At 43.3% G+C, this 16,529-nt stretch overlaps 3 non-coding genes across 3 annotated transcripts; 2 read left to right on the top strand and 1 right to left on the bottom strand.

Annotated features, from left to right (window-relative positions):
• Positions 1-2,733: 2,733 nt before the first annotated feature.
• On the top strand, positions 2,734-2,815 carry trnas-cga (transfer RNA serine (anticodon CGA)). The gene has a single exon. It is a non-coding gene; the product is annotated as a tRNA-Ser (tRNA).
• A 4,516-nt stretch (positions 2,816-7,331) lies between these two features.
• On the bottom strand, positions 7,332-7,405 carry trnat-agu (transfer RNA threonine (anticodon AGU)). Its single transcript has one exon. It is a non-coding gene; the product is annotated as a tRNA-Thr (tRNA).
• A 4,164-nt stretch (positions 7,406-11,569) lies between these two features.
• trnap-ugg (transfer RNA proline (anticodon UGG)) lies at positions 11,570-11,658 on the top strand. The gene is given in 2 exon segments: positions 11,570-11,605; positions 11,623-11,658. It is a non-coding gene; the product is annotated as a tRNA-Pro (tRNA).
• The last annotated feature ends 4,871 nt before the right edge of the window (positions 11,659-16,529 follow it).

Genomic DNA, 16,529 nt, shown 5'->3' with positions numbered 1-16,529 from the left:
GAACAACAGTGGCGCCAGCACCGATAAACTGTGAACAACAGTGGACCCAGCACCGACAAATTGAGAACAACAGTGGTCCCAGCACTGATAAATTGTGAACAACCGTGAACCCAGCACTGATGAATTGAGAACAACAGTGGTCCCAGCACCGATAAATTGTGAACAACAGTGATCCCAGAACCGATAAATTGCGAACAACAGTGGTCCCAGCACCGGTAAATTGTGAACAACAGTGGTCCCAGCACCGGTAAATTGTGAACAACAGTGGTCCCAGGACTTTTGACCTTGAACTGCATTTGAAACTTCTGCATAAAATGAAATGAAGTACCCAAATCGCCCCACGTGGCTCTCAAACGCAATGGGAAGAAGTTCAATGCGAACAATCAGGAATTTAAAGGCATCTCAACGACCTGCACTTTCTTTGAATAAGTTTTGTTAGCTATTATATTTGACCGTGAAATCGCTCTCAACTTTCATCTAGCTGAAGCAGAGTGTGGCCGCTTTGTATCTGCGAGCATGTCGGTGACGTGGTTAGCTTTGACACTGATTGCTTCCAATTTGTAAAATTTCACCAAGCGTCAGCGAAATGAAACCGAGAATCGAATTGTCCCTGTAAGTGATGAATTGAAGGGATTGGTTCTCCAAGCAGATCTGGAAAATGCACAGTGCGGTCGGTCAGGAGTTCGAAATCCACCCTCCAGCCACTCACCAATCATATTAACTGAGCTTTACTCTGGCCCAGTGTCACCGCACTGAAATCGAGTATTTCTCCGGCATGTTTTTCTTCATAGTTGCTGGTTTAAGAGTGAAGACCGGCTGTTTGGATTTTCACTCCTACAAGCTTCAACCATTCATTTTGGACTGACTGTCGACAGTTGTTATATTGGTCGCTGCAAACTCAAAGTTTCGCCCAATTAATTATTGGTTTAGCAGGTGACCTCTTCGCCTGTCGAGTTGGTGCTGTCGGTTTGCACGGAAGTTTGATGGTTCGAGCTCTTATTTGATTTTTCCTCAGGATTCATCGCCTCAAAGTTCCAGGGTTTCAATGTATGTTTTGGAAGCAAGAATATCACAATTCTCCTTGGCAGGCAAGCCCCGGAAAGGCCAGAAGGGAGGCCGCACTCGCTGCAGGAGAGCTGGTTCGCTGTGACATGGAGATTTCTGTAGTGAGCGAGACCAGACTGTTCCTATGTTCAGAGAATAAATGGCACACCCTTTATGTTGGAAAAGCAAAACGGTGGGGATTTTTGTATCAGATGTTGCTCGTTGCGTTACTTTCATCTTGATCGTAGAACCGGTTTGGGCGTTCCTGTGATCAACGGCGACAATTGCCTATTCATTTTAAATTTAACAACAGCTGCACTGAGCTTTTAATCATACCCTTAAGATACAGTCTGTAAAATGATGAAATTTGATCATCTGCAAAGCATAAAAATCTGATTAAAGTTTTGACTGTCTCTTTGTAACCACGTCAACATCTCCTTCAGTATGAAATAGAAAGTTATCGTTTGATGAATGGTGAATAAAACAGTCATTCATCTACCAATAGGGTTTAATTAGTCTCATGTCATTAATTTAATAATTTCATAACTCTTGCTAAAGTTAATTCCTTGACTTGGAATCGAACTCAGAGGTGGTCGGTTGAGTCGTTTGAGAGGAGATTTGATAGAAGTGATCAAAATCATGAAGGGTTGAGAAAAAGTAAATAAAGAGAAGCTGTTCCCATTGGCTGAAGGGTTGAGAACCAGAGGACACAGATTTTAGGTGATTGGCAAAAAAAAACAAAGGCGAAATGAGTAAAACTTTTTTACGCAGCGAGTGGTTATGATCTGGAATGTGCTGCCTGAAACGGTGGAAGCAGAATCAATCGTGGCTATCAAAAAGGAATTGGATAAGTATTTGAAGGGAAAATATTTGCAGGTATACGGGGAAAGAACGGGGGAATGGGACGATCTGGATTGCACTTGAAGAGAGCTGGCACAGGCTCGATGGGCCGAATGGCCTCCTTCTGTGCAGTGACGATTCTATGATTCTATATCTCCCAATCTCCATCGTAAATGCTGCTAACTTGACGTTCGGTTTTTTCGATACTTTTATCTCTCTATCTCTCTCTGTCTCTGTCTCTCTGTGTTTCCCCCTGATGGACTTCTCAGGCAGCCTTGAACGGCCAAAGCTGATCGAACCTGCGACACCAGCAGAGAACGGTAAAGATCGAAAGACTGAGACGGGAGGAAAACTAAAAATCTAACCCCGATGATGAACTCGCAGATAATATCTACACATTAATGTCTCTTCGTCCTCATAGTGAAAACATCAGTAATTTTATTCCAGTATAAAAAGAAAGAAAGTCTTGTCTTTATAAAGCGCTTTTCACGACCTCAAGACCTCCCAAAGCGCAAAACAGCCAATGAGGTATTTTTGAAGTGTCGTCACTGTTATACTTGTGGTAGAGTGGATAATCTGCGGATGCCGAGGGAGACAACAATGTAACTTTCGAGAAATTAATTCTGAAAAGTCTCACTTGGCATGACAAGTCGCACATTGAAAACGAATGTGGTAAAGAGAGGCTAATATTGTTGATATGAAATAGTTAGTGAACAACTTCACATTGCTGTGCATCGGAATAGAAAAAGTGATTGGATGGATCGCAGGATGGCCGATCGGCGATGGGTTGCACCGAATTCTGCACTGGTTGCACCCTTTTGGTAGCAGTAGCTGTTCTGTTTTTGCATAGCTGCGATGGCCGAGTGGTTAAGGCGTTAGACTCGAAATCTAATGGGGTTTTCCTGCGCAGGTTCGAATCTTGCTCGCAGCGCTATTTCTTATAGATTTGTTCAATGATCAAACAAATAAGGACTGGAGTTGACGGACCGTGTTCCCTCCCTCAGAGAGATGATCCAGCGTGGCAAATGCTTTTAATTCGGAGCCAATGGTCTCTTGCAGAGTTGCACGGCACGTGAAAGAATCTCGACCAAGCTCCATCTTAAATTCTGCTCGTTCGCAAAGCTTGATATTTATCCGATTTGTTTCTATACTTTAATCTCTCCCTGTCCCTGTCTCTTGACTCTCTGAATTTTCCCCTGATGGACTTCTCAGGTTTTCTTGAACGGCCAAGGATGATCGAACCTGCAACACCAGCAGAGAAGGGTAAAGATGGAAAGACTGAGACCGGGAGAGAAGCAAAGGTGCAACCCAGTTGATGTATTCGGAGCTATTGTCCACACATTTATGTCTCTTCGACCTCACAGTGAAAAAAATCAGCAATTTGAATACAGTGCACTTATGGTAGAGTGTTCAAATACGAGTGTTGAGACATACAACAATCGAACCGTTGCCATGGTGATGATTGAATCTAAACACTAGACCACAAAGAAACGCTGAAAATTCTTTGGTGCGAACAAGCAGCCCAACGCGGCCTTTCCTACTTGCCTCTTTGTAATTCAGGTCATTATCGTGCGAGACAAGCTGCCCGCAAAAAAATGGCATTTTCTGTTCAAACTACTATCGCGACAGAAGGTGATGTTCAGGCAATGACAGCACCAAGTGCAACTAGGCATGTACATGAAATGGAAAGTGAGGTAAAATACTACCACAAGCTGCTGATGGACATGTTTCCATTTCCAAAATTCACGAACCTGAATGCAGCTCCTGGGAAAACTGCAAGGCCACGCAGGTCCATGATGAATCATTTGAAGCAACTGGCAGTTTAAAGTGGCATCTCCTCCTGCTTCTGTCGGGGGTGAAGGAGAGACACCGTCGTTATAAAAGTACAGTTTGATTTTGTACAGAACTGTACAGAGAAGGAGCACATATACTGGGGCTGTGAGATATTCTATATTATTCATATTTAACCACAAGAATATCCGCAGTCAGAAGCTGAAAAGAAGGGAGAGATAAGAGGCCTGAAAATAAACACAGAGCTGAATGAATCACGCAAGAGTGAAAGAAAAGTAAATCTTACCAGTTCTGCTGTGTTCCGTGCGCAATCTTGGGCGCTCCCCGATGGACTGATGGTGAGAATTTAATGCTCCCACCAACGCATGCGTTCGATTGCAAGTCAGCGAATTAACTTTAGCAAAAGTTATTAAATTAATTACATGAAACTAATTAAACCCTGTTGGTAGATGAATGACTGTTTTATTCACCATTAATCAAACGATAACTTTCTATTTCATACTGAAGGAGATGTTGACGTGGTTACCGAGAGACAGTCAAAACTTTAATCAGATTTTTATGCTTTGCAGATGATCAAATTTCATCATTTTACAGACTGTATCTTAAGGGTATGATTAAAAGCTCAGTGCAGCTGTTGTTAAATTTAAAATGAATAGGCAATTGTCGCCGTTGATCACAGGAACGCCCAAACCGGTTCTACGATCAAGATGAAAGTAACGCAACGAGCAACATCTGATACAAAAATCCCCACCGTTTTGCTTTTCCAACATAAAAGGTGTGACATTTATTCTCTGAACATAGGAACAGTCTGGTCTCGCTCACGACAGAAATCTCCATGTCACAGCGAACCAGCTCTCCTGCAGCAAGTGCGGCCTCCCTTCTGGCCTTTCCGGGGCTTGTCTGCCAAGGAGAATTGTGATTTTCTTGCTTCCAAAACATACATTGAAACCCTGGAACTTTGAGGCGAAGAATCCTGAGGAAAAATCAAATAAGAGCTCGAACCATCAAACTTCCGTGCAAACCGACAGCACCAACTAGACAGGCGAAGAGGTCACCTGCTAAACCAATAATTAATTGGGCTAAACTTTGAGTTTGCAGCGACCAATATAACAACTGTCTACAGTCAGTCCAAAATGAATGATTGAAGCTTGTCGGAGTGAAAATCCAAACAGCCGGTCTTCACTCTTAAACCAGCAACTCTGAAGAAAAACATGCCGGAGAAATACTCGCTTTCAGTGCGGTGACACTGGGCCAGAGTAAAGCTCAGTTAATATGATTGGTGAGTGGCTGGAGGGTGGATTTCGAACTCCTGATCGACCGCACTGTGCATTTTCCAGATCTGCTTAGAGCACCAATCCCTTCAATTCATCACTTACAATTCGATTCTCTGTTTCATTTCGCTGACGCTTGGTGAAATTTTACAAATTGGAAGCGATCAGTGTCAAAGCTAACCACGTCACCGACATGCTCGCAGATATAAAGCGGCCACACTCTGCTTCAGCTGGATGAAAGCCGAGAACGATTTCACGGTCAAATATAATGGCGAACAAAACTTATTCAAAGAAAGTGCAGGTCGTTGAGTTGCCTTTAAATTCCTGATTGTTTGCATTGAACTTCTTCCCATTGCGTTTGAGAGCCACGTGGGGCGATTTGGGGACTTCATTTCATTTTATGCAGAAGTTTCAAATGCAGTTCAAGGTCAAAAGTCCTGGGACCATTGTTGTTCACAATTTATCGGTGCTGGGACCATTGTTGTTCACAATTTATCGGTGCTGGGACCATTGTTGTTCACAATTTATCGGTGCTGGGACCATTGTTGTTCGCAATTTATCGGTTCTGGGATCACTGCTGTTCACAATTTATCGGTGCTGGGACCATTGTTGTTCACAATTTATCGGTGCTGGGACCATTGTTGTTCACAATTTATCGGTTCTGGGATCACTGCTGTTCACAATTTATCGGTGCTGGGACCACTGTTGTTCAAAATTTATCGGTGCTGCGACCATTGTTGTTCACAATTTATCGGTGCTGGGATTACTGTTGTTCACAATTTATCGGTGCTGGGTTCACGGTTGTTCACAATTTATCGGTGCTGGCGCCACTGTTGTTCACAGTTTATCGGTGCTGGCGCCATTGTTGTTCACAATTTTGTCAGTGCTGCGACCACTGTTGTTCACAATATATCGGTGCTGGGACCACTGTTGTTCAAAGTTTATCGGTGCTGGGGCCACTGTTGTTCACAATTTATCGGTGCTGGGACCACTGTTGTTCACAATTTATCAGTGCTGGGACCACTGTTGTTCACAATTTATCAGTGCAGGGACAACTGTTGTTCACAATTTATCGGTGCTGGGACCACTGTTGTTCACAATTTATCGGTGATGGGACCACTGTTGTTCACAATTTACATTAATGATTTAGTCACAGGAATCGGAAATACAATTTCAAAATTGACAGACAGCACATAATTGGGAGCTGTAGTTAATGCAAAGGAAAAATGCGAAAAATACAGGAAGACGTCAGTAAACTTGCAAAACGGGCGTGTAAATGGCAAATTAGTTTCAATATTTATTGTGTATTCCCTTGCCTTGTTTGCCCTCCCTAAATGCATTACCTCATTCTCCAGATTGAATTGCATTTGCTACTATTCTATCCACCTGTCCATTCCACTGATATCTTCCTGCAGTCCACAGCTTCCCTCCTCACCATCAACCACACGACCAATTTTTGCATCTTCTGCAAAATTGTTAATAATACCCCGTACATTTAAATCCAAATCAATGATCTGTGCTACGAAAAGCAGCGACCTAGTACGGATCCCTGCGGAACCCCACTCGAGACAGCCTTGCAGTCACAAAAACACCCGTCGACCATTGCTTCCTGCCACTCAGTCAATTTTGGATCAACTTGCCAATTTTCCTTGGATCCAATGGACTTTTACACTTTTGACCAATCTGCCATGTAGGAATTTGTCAAAAGCCTCGCGAAAATCTCTGTAGACTACAAAAAACGCACTACCCTCATCCACCTTCCTTGATACCTCAAAAAAAATTCAATTCAAACGACCTTCCCTTAACAAATCCATGCTGACTGCCCTTCATTAATCCGTCCCTTTCTAAATGAAGATTAATACCGAGGTTAGGCTGACTGGGCTGCAATAATTCGATCTATTCCTTTCTCCCTTTTTAAACAACGGTGCAACTTCAGCAGTCCTCCAATCCTCCGGCATCACACCTGCAGCCAGGGAGGATTGGAAAATGATGGTCAGAGCCTCCGATATTTCCTTCCTTGCTTCTGTTAACAGCCTGGGATGTATTTCATCCGGGCCTGGCGATTCAGGTGGAGTGATTTGGGGACTTCCTTTCCCTCTTTGCAAACGTTTGCACCGCAGGTCAAGATCACAAGTCTTGAACCAAATTAGGACTACTTCCGGGTTTGAACCTCAAATCGCGAAATATACCCCGACCCCAACGAGCCCAGAAACAAGAACGTGTCTTGAAATTAACGTGTTGCAGACACATTCTATGAGAGGTCTGTCTGTGCAATGAAAGGGCGTTTTTGAACAGTCATTCGGTTCTCCGTTTCCTCCTGAACAAACACCACAGTGTTATTTTGTCGCTCAATTCCACAAATTAGGTAAAATAACCAGCTGCACAAGGCACTGCTGGGAGTTGAACCCAGGATCTTCTGTTTACTAGACAGACGCTTTAACCAACTAAGCCACAGCGCCAATTGATGACACTTTGTCTCCACCTCCTCTCATTAATATCTATCAGCGACACTTCACTGTTGGGGGTTCAGGCCGTTTTATCTTTGTCTGTTTCGCTTGTCCGTTCACCTGTGCATTCCGACACTGACTGGATTTCTCGCTGTGTTTATCTTTGTGTATCCATCAGTGCGTTGATACACGGATGATTATGTGTGATTGTATTTGTTACATTAAATAAATTCGGGGATCAGACAATTCTCGCTCTGACATTGGAGAACTATTGAGCCGAACTTTACAGCGAAGTGTTGTTTATTGTGGTGCTGAAACTAAAAAAAAGCGTAAGAGGAGCAAAAAGGGAAAAGGAGAAAAACTTGTGAGGGAAAATGAGGACAACTCTCAAGGTGTTTCCAAATATATTAAGAGAACGAAGGGAGGCTTGGAGTAATGTGGGCCGCTTGAAGACAGATGGAGGTGATATTGTAATTGAAAATCAGGAAATGGCAGAGTTGCTAAATTTTTACTTTGCATCGGTCGTCACAGAAATGGATGAGGCTAACACAGCAGAGACACGAGGAAAACTGTTAATAAATCAAGGGGTTTCGTTTTAGTAAAATAATGGCAATGGAGAAAATAATTAGGCGAAAGATAGACAAATCTCCACGACCTGATGTTTGCCATCCCAGGGGATTGAAAGGAACAAGTGAGGAAATTGTACATACTTTAGTCATGATCGATCAAAACTCTCTTGATTTAAGAATTGTTATTTAATGAAGCGCATCTTGATTGGAGGCTTCTGTTTGAGAAAGATCTCGAAGTGATAATTGAGAGACCGAAAATGAAACTGTTTGTCAGGAGCGCTGATGTTGTCGGTTGTTCGCTGCTCTCGTGTTGCACAATTATTGAGCGTGCGTTACTTATTTATAGCAGTATGGGCTCCAGAAATGACCAGGTTGTGAGTTCGAGCGTCTTCTAAAACAATCAAACCTTTTACTCCGAACATTTTGACTGGAGTTCAAGGTACAACTGGTATGTTCAATAACGCATCTACTTCTTAGTGTTCCCATGGGAGCTCTTGGGTTCCTCCGGACTGCCGTCTTGCAATAGCAGGTGCCAGTTTACTTGTTCACAGGGGGAGAGGGGACTTTTAGCGGCAGCTCATATGGCAAAGGGGCCGGTACGAGATCTTTAAATCTAAAGAACCAAACAAACAATTCTTCTTTTCGTTAAGCCGATATTCATCCGTTGGAAGTTTCGTGTTGGCAAAATTTGGAAGGGAAATATTCTGCCTGGTGTCACTGTGTGACGGGAGAAATTATTCAGCTTACAGATGTTAATACGCTGAAAGGTTGAGAGGCCTTTTCCAGCTCCCGTGTGGGACAAGTTCAGCTTTTGTGCCGCTGGGTAAAGTGTTATTTTAATTGGTGCTAACGAATGACAAGACATTTGGCACAAACAAGAAGAATTGTAAACTCACGAGTTCACTGTCCATGTTTCTTACATCATGTTCAACAGGAACAAGGATTCTCCTCAACACGTTGGTGATAATTTTATAAAACGGACCTCACCCTTGCTCGCCGGCTGCAGGGATGATTCAGAGGCCTCCCATGAATATGCACGATGGGAGCTTATGTAGTATCGAGCATGGGTAGCTCAGTCGGTAGAGTATCAGACTTTTAAAGTGGGTAGTGAGCTGAAGGTCCAGCGTTTAACTCCCTGTCCAGGCTCCAAATTTCGGAATAGCTGGCAAGCTGTGACTTTGCAGCGGGACCTGCGATGTGTTGTCAAAGTTTCGGAAGTATCCTTTTTCCCAGTGTGGGCAGTAATGTGTTGTCTGAAGCGGTTCCCCATCAGGAATTCTAGTTCACTATATTAATTTCGCAACACTCATTAAAATCTGTAAAAAAGACGAATGCTTGTTCAAATCGCCATTAATCAACCAGTAACTTTCTGTTTCCGGCTGAATGAAATGCTAACTTTTTTATGCTCTCATTCACCAGGCCGAAATTAGGGAGTTCAGAGGGGAAGATAAAAAGGAAATGAGAGGCAAAGAGAAATATGACTATAGACTGACAGCCAACATAAAAGGGAATCCAAAAGTCTTCTGCAGGCATGTAAACAGTAAACGGGTAGTAAGCGGAGGCGAGAGGCGGATTCGGCCCGATCAAGGAGATCTACTCCTGGAGGCAGAGGGGATGGCCGAGGTACCAAATGAGTACTTTGCATCTGTCTTTACCAAGGAAGAAGATGCTGCCAGTGTCTCAGCAAAGGAACTTATAGTTGAGATACTGGATGGTCTAAAAATTGATAAAGAAGAGGCACTTGAATGGCTGGCTGTACTTAAAGTAGGTGAATCACCTGTTCCGGATGGGATACATGCTAGGTTGCTGAGGGAAGTAAGGGTGGAAATTGCAGAGGTACTGGCCATAATCTATCAACATCCTTAGATATGTGGGTGGTGCCATAGGACTGGAGAATTGCAAAGGTTGCACCCTTGTTCAGAAATGGGTGCACGGATAAACCCAGCAAATATAGGCCAGTCAGTTTAACCTCAGTGGTGGGGAAACTTTTAGAAACGATAATCCGGGACAGAATTAACAGTCACTTGGTCGAGGATGAATTGATTAGGGAAAGCCAGCACGGATTTGTTGAATGCAAATCGTGCTTAACTAACCTGTAAGAGTTTTTGATGAGGTAACAGAGAGGATAGATGAAGGCAATTCAGTTGATGCGGTGTATATGGACTTTCAAAAGGTCTTTGATAAAGTGGCGCATGGTAGGCTTATCATCAAGAAAGGGACAGGAAACAGAGATTACTGGTGAACGGTTGTTTTTCGAACTGGAGAGAGTTGTACAGTGGTGTTCCCCAGGGATCAGTGCTCGGACCACTGCTTTTCTTGATATATATTAATGACTTGGACTTTAGTGCACAGAGCACAATTTCAAAATTTGCAGATGAAACAAACCTTGGAAGGGTAGTAAACAGTGTTAAGGGCAGTGATAGACTTCAAATGACATAGACAGGCTAGTGGCATGGGCGGAGGCGTGGCAGATGAAATTTAACGCAGAAAAATGCAAAGTGATACATTTCGGTTGGAAGAACGAGGAGAGGCAATATAAACTCCAGGGCACAAATGTGAAAGCGGTAGAGGAACAAAGAGAGGTTTATGTGTACAAATAGTTGAATGTGGCAGGGCAGGTTGAGAAAGCGGTTAAAAAGCATTCGGGGTCCTGGGCTTTATAAATAGATGTATAGAGTACAAAAGTACAAAAGTATAGAAGTCAGGATGAAACTTTATAACACATTGGTTCGAACACAACTGAAGTATTGTGTCCGGTTCGGGACACCGCACTTCAGGAAAGATGTGAAGGCCTTGGAGGGGGTGCAGAAAAAAAATTACCAGCATAATTGCAGGGATGAGGGACTTTAGTTACGTGGATAGACTGGAGAATCTGAGGTTGTTCTCCTCGGAACAGTGACGGTTTTGTAGCGATTTGATAGAGGTATTCAAAATCATGAAGGATCCAGACACAAAAGATGGAGAGAAACTGCTCCCATTGGCGGAAGGGTCAAGAAGCAGAAGACATCGGTTTCAGGTGATTGGCAAAATAACCAAAGGTGACATGATGAAAAACTTCTTCACACAGCAAGAGGCTCGGATCTGGAATGCACTGCCCGAGGTTGTGATGGAGGCAGATTCAATCATGGCTTTCAAAAGGGCAACTGGATAAGTACTTGAAAGGAAAAAAAATGCAGGGCTTCGGGGAAAGGCGGGGGAGTGTTTCTAGCTGGATTGCTTTTGCAGACAGCTAGCACGGACTCGATGGGCCGAATGGCCTCTTTCCGTGCTGCAACCTTTCCATGATTCAACTCAATGTGCATGAGGCGATGCAAAGGGAACAGAGCGTGCCGCAAATCGACACACCTCTCAGTATCCTCCCAAGCAATGTAGTTTAAGAGCAAATAATTCTGAAACGTCTCACTTGACAACTCAAGTCGTACACTCGAAACCAATTTGGTAAAGGGAGACTAAGATTGGTGATTGGAAATATTTAGTGTGCAACTTGATATTGATGGACACCGGAGCAGAAAACAAGATTGGATGCACAGACCTGGTCCGAAAGGATGGCCGATCGGCTGTGGGAGGCAACGAACTTTTACACTGGCTGGAAAGCTGAAGTAAAAGCGGCTCGTTGGTCTAGGGGTATGATTCTCGCTTTGGGCGTTTTATTGAGTGATATGCGAGAGGTCCCGGGTTCAAATCCCGGACGAGCCCTCCTTTTAGTGAAAAGTCACCAATTGGCTTCTGACATGTTTTCAGTGTTGCTGTTGGTGGAACTGAATTATATCCAGAGGATGTTTGAGCTCCAGTGGACTCAATGCCGGAGCATCGTCGGCGCAACACACGTGAAGGAAATAAAATGTCTCAAGATGATGAGGAGTTTGAAGCTAAATTTGGATTTTTCCCAATTCAGGCGGATATTAGATGACGGGATAGAAAGCCACATATCCAAGTTTGCCGATGACACCAAGATGGGCAGCATTGTCAGCAGTGCAGATGGAAACATCATATTACAGAGAGGCATTAATATCATAAATGAATGGGTAAAATTGTGGCAAATCGATATCAATTTTGTCAAGTGTGAGGTCATCCACTTTGGACCAAAAAAGATAGATCAGAATACTTTGTAAATGGTGAAAAGCTCGAAACAGTGGAGGTCCAAAAAGACTGATGTGTCCATCTACATACATCATTAAAATGTCATTGACAGGTACAAAAAATAATCAAAAATGTTAATGGAATGTTGGTCTTTATATCTAGAGGACGAGAATACAAGGGGATAGGCATTATGATACAGCTATACAAAGCCCTGCTTAGACCACACCTGAAGTACTGTATTCAGTTCTGGGCAACGCACCTTAGGAAGGATATATCGGCTGTGGAGCGAGTGCAGCTTCGGTTTACTGGAATGAGACCTGGACCCCAAGGGTTAAATTACGCGGAGAGATTACATAAACTCGGGTTTACCTCGAATTTAGTAGATTAAGAGCTGATTTGATCGAACTTTTCAATGTATTAAGGGGAACTGATGGAGTAGATAGAGAAAAACTATTTCCGCCGGTTGGGATGTCGAGGACTTGGGGACATCGCCTAAATATTAGGGTCAGGACTTTCAGGAGTGAAGTTGGGAAACACCTCTGCAAGCAAAGGGAGGGAGAAGTTTGGAACTCTCTTCCGCAAACGGTAGTTGATGCGAACTGAATTGTTAATTTTATACCTGAGATTGATCGATTTTTGTTAACTGAAGTTATTAAGCGATACGGGGCTCAAGCGATTAAATGGAGTTCGGTCATATCTCAGCCATGATCTGTTTGAATTGCGGAACAGGCTCGAGGGGCGAAATGGCATACTTATATTCCTCAGCTCCTCAATGGTGAGAATGATTCTGCATTGGCCGGAAATCGAACCAAAGTCTCCCGCATAAGAGGTGAGAATTCGACCCCTGAACCTGCAATGCGCGCGTTCTTAACAGCGGCAAGTGTCCATTTGGAATCCGATCTGAACCAACATGCCTTTTGCAGCTTCGGTGGCCGAGTGTTTAAAGCGTTGGACTCAAAATTCAATTGAGGTTTTCCTGCCCAGGTTTGAATCCTGCTCGCAGAGCTCCTGTTTAAAGATCACTTCAGTGCTGAAATAGATTAATTGGAGTTAATTGACCGCATTTATCTCTCTCCCAGAATGAGAGATTCGACAGCGTGGCCGGTGCTTTTAATTAGTGTCAGATCTTCTCTTGCAAGATTTCAAGACCAGACCAGGAATCTCTCCCAATCAGGAACTTAAATTCTGCTCGTTTGCAAAACCTGACATTTCCACTCTTCATTTTCTTTGCCTGCATCTCTCTATCTCTCCCTGTCTCTGTCTTTTGTCTCTCTGTGTTGTCCCCGATGGACTTCTCAGGCTTCGTTGAACGGCAAGAGCTGATCTAACCGGCAATAATATCAGAGAATGTGAAAGAAAAAAAAGACGGAGACAGTAGGAAAAGTAAAGGTGCAACCCAGCTGATAAATTCGTAGCTAATGTATCCACATTCATGGATCTTCGCTCTCATAGTGAATGAAAGCAGCAATTTGAGTAAAGTGTACTTATGGTGGAGTGTAAACTATGACGATGCCGAGACAGACGACAATGTCGTTTCAGAGTAATTCATTCTGTAAAATGTTACTTGATAATACAAGTCATACATTCAAAACAAATTTGATATTGTTGAAATGATATAATTAGTGCAGAACCTGCCATTGTTCCACATCGTATATCGTACAAGGAAGCGGAATTGTATGGACAGAGAGTTCTGAAAGGATGGCGGATCGGCTGCGTCGCAGCGAAATTTTACAGTGACTGCACGGCTCTGTTGCGAGTTGATCTTTGGGTCTGATTTTCTCTCAGGGAGTTTCATTGGTTCAAATCCCGGATGAGCCCAGTTGTGTCCCCATTTTTAGTCAAAGATCACCAATTGGCTTCTCATTTCCTTTCAGCGGTGCAGAAGGAAGGTTTGACTTATCTCCAGCAGAGCATGTTTGAGCACCAGAGGACAGAATGCAGACGGTTTGTCCACGAAAGACACGTGGATGAAATGAAGTTAATCTTTCAAGAAGTTGTACAGATTGAAGCCGGCACATGAATTTATCCCAATTCAGGCGATTTCATGGGTACAGATACAAAAGGTAAAGGAAGCTGCATTGGACTGCAACCAAACCCCTGGTTTCCCACCGGCAGGCGAGGGTTCTACACTGAACCACCAATGCACGCATGGCTGCAGTTTGCACGTGTAGCGTTGGATAAAAGTCTGGAACATGCAGTCTGGTAGAGTTCCTGTGATAAGCCTGCGCAGTCTGCTCTGCAGCCGCGTGCAATCCGTGGGTGACCAAACGAGTGGATCAAGCATGGTCTTGAAATTGACTGAGATTCGAAATCACTTCACACCGCCACTGTGAAATGGTCAAATAAATAAGAGCTGTAGTTTCCAAGCAATGTTTACTTCTCTCAGAAATAAAGTTATAATCCAGCCCTATGTGCATCTCACGACATGAGACGAATTTCCTTTAAGCTGCAGCTTAAATTCTGCTCAATCACAGAATTGGAAATTTAGACTATTTTTCTTTGCATGTATCTCTCTATCTCTGTCTGCGTTTCTTCACTTTCGGTGTTGCTCCCTAATGGACTCATCAGGCTTCCTTCAACGGCCAGGTCTGGAAACCAGGGATGGGAAAAGGCTGTCGGTTCTTCGTCCAATTGTTGGATTTCGATGGGATGAGTTTTGCTATTTTCAGTCTCCGTTTTCGCGAAATATAAACCCAGATGGGTTTTCACCTCCTCGGGTCCCGACACCTTCGGGTAATGGGAATGAACCCGATCTATCGTTCGGTCGTAATATCTGTATTCTCATTGTTTAACAACAAAATTACGGGGTTACAGTTATTTTCAGGACACATTTTAGAAATTAACACATAACAGACTTATTCGAAAACTAGAAGCACGTGGGATTAAAGGGCCGGTGGTCACGTGGGCAAGTAATTTGCTGAGGGATCGGAGGCAGAGATTCGTGGTGAACGGATGTTTTTCTGACTGGTGAGAAATATGCAGTGGAATCCCCCAGGGGTCGGTATTAGGGCTATTGCTTTTCTTGTTATATATAAATGACTGGGATGTGGGAATAGGGAGTACAATTTCGAAGTTTGCGGATGATACATAACTTGGCAACGTAGTAAATCGTGAGCAAGATAATAGCAGACTTCAGGATGAGATGGACAGACTGGTGAAATTGGCGGTCACGTGATAGATTTAACGCCGATCAGTGTGAAGTGATGCACTTTTGGATGAAGAACATGGAGAGGCAGTATAATCTAAATGGAACAAATTATGGGGGGTTCCAAGAGCAGAGGGACCTGGGGGTTCATATTCATAAAACAAGGCAAGTTGATAAGGTGGTTAAGAAAGCGTATGGGATACTTGGCTTTGTAAACAGGGGCATTGAATACAAAAAAAAGGAAATTATACTAATCCTTACAATCAGTGGTTAGGCCTCAGCTGGAGTATATTGTACAGATCTGGGCACCACACTTTAGGATAAAAAGGCATTGAAGAGGATTCAGAGCAGGTTGACCTGGATGTTACCAGGAATGAGGGACTTCAGTTATGTGGAGAGATTGGAGAAGCTGGGATTATTCTCCTTACAGCAGAGATGGTTAACGGGAGACCTAACAGAGATATTCAAAATAATGAGGGGTTTTGAAAGAGCAAGTTGGGAGAAACTGTTTCCTCTGGCAAGTGGGTCGGTAAACAAAGGTCACAGATTTAAAATAATTGGCAAAAGAACTAGAGGGGAATTGAGGAGAATTATTTTCACACAGAGAGTTTGATAAGATCAGGAACGCACTTCCTGACAGGGTGGTGGAAGCCGATTCCATAGGATCATTCAAAAGGCAATTGGACATAATTGAAGAGGACGAATTTGCAGGATTATTGGGGAAAATCTGGGGTGTGAGTTTAATTTGGACAGGTCTTCGAAAAAGCCGGCACTGGCACGACGGCCGAATGGCCTCCTTCTGTGCTGTAAGATTCTATGATTCTATGATTACCTTCTGAATCATTGCAATTGAAGCTATTCAGTGTTGAGCAACGAAGAAAATTATAACCGTGATATTCTGCTTCTCCATTCCCTTATGAATATCGCAGATTATACTGTCCAGGCGGGGGTGGGTCTGAATGGGGGATAGAGTGCGGAGATTGGAATTTAATCCGAGCAGAATGAACTTGGTCTCATCAGTTTTTGTTATTTTTCCTACCAGTTGCCTGAAGCAGGCGGTGAACCTTTTTCTCGAGAGAGGATCGTCATTTCAGTTCAGAAGGAAAAAGGTATCAAGAAAATCGGGTAAAACGCACAGAGAATGATCCGGGACTTACAGCACATCCATTTTTAACAGACACAGACACGCAATGATCCGGACATAAATCATAATTATGGTACATACGTTTCTCTTACGATGACCACAAGATTTACTCTTTTTACAATTACACCAATCTTCAATCTGATACTTCGCGACCATACAATCTCAACACCTTCCTGGAAGGAACTGTAGCTGATTTCA

The sequence above is a fragment of the Heptranchias perlo genome, chromosome 20 (genome assembly GCF_035084215.1).
Source record: "Heptranchias perlo isolate sHepPer1 chromosome 20, sHepPer1.hap1, whole genome shotgun sequence".
Classification (NCBI taxonomy): Eukaryota; Metazoa; Chordata; class Chondrichthyes; order Hexanchiformes; family Hexanchidae; genus Heptranchias; species Heptranchias perlo.
Note: the sequence above shows the minus strand (reverse complement) of the source record. Positions and strands in the feature narration are given on the sequence as shown.